Source organism: Eimeria mitis, genomic scaffold (assembly GCF_000499745.2).
Source record: "Eimeria mitis Houghton genomic scaffold, Emh_scaff2404, whole genome shotgun sequence".
Lineage (NCBI taxonomy): Eukaryota > Apicomplexa > Conoidasida > Eucoccidiorida > Eimeriidae > Eimeria > Eimeria mitis.
In genome coordinates, this window is record NW_013570742.1 from 578 (window position 1) to 1,537 (window position 960).

The window sequence follows — 960 nt, forward strand, 5'->3', positions numbered from 1 at the left end:
GCAGCAGCAGCTGCTGCTGCTGCTGCTGCTGCTGCTGCCGTAGCACGGAGCTGGGGCCGCCGGTAGCAGCAGACCGCGCTGCTGCTGCTGCAGCTTGCTGCAGCAGCAAGAAATAAGAAAAAGCAAAATTATATATTAATCCCTAGATCTTAGCGTTGATACTTCAGCTTATTTCAGCAGCAGCAGCACCAACAGCAACAGCAGCAACAGCAGCAACAACAGCAGCAGCAGCAGCAGCAGCAGCAAGAGCAAGCGCATGCCGGTGTTGCTACCCGTTGGGGTGTGGTGGGCTTACTGTTTTTCTCTTTGTTTAGTTTGTCTGCTGCTGCTGGTGTTGCTGCTGCTGCTGCTGCTGGTGGTGTTGCTGCTGCTGCTGCTCCTGCTGGTGTAGCTGCTGCTGCTGCTCCTGCTGTTGCTGCTGCTGCTGTTGCTGCTGCTGCTGCAGCCTCTTCTCCAGGCTTGTGGGGAAGCTGGCGGTGTTATAAGCGCATGCAGCTAAGCAGAGCAGAGAAGGAAATATTGAGGGGTGTCTAGCTGCTGCTGCTGCTGCTGCTGCTGCCGCTGCTGCTGCTGCTTGTGTTGCTGCTGTTGCTGCTGCTGCTATGGTGATGATGTGCTGCTGCAAAAGAGGTTAGAAAGGCAGAGATAGAGACAGAGCAGACGCAGGCAGCAGCAGCAGCAGCAGCAGCAGAGAAACACAGAAAGAGGAGACAGAAATAAAATAAAATAAAATAAAATAAAATAAAATAAAATAAAATAAAATAAAATAAAATAAAATAAAATAACATATACAACCACACACAACCAAGAGGGAAAGAGAAAAAAAAAAAAAGAAATAAAAACAAGAGACAAAAACAAATATAAATAAAAACAATGGAGACAAGCAAATAACAAATAAATAAATGGAGACAAAATATTAAAAAAAAAAAAAAAAAAAAAAAAAAAAAAAAAAAAAAAAAA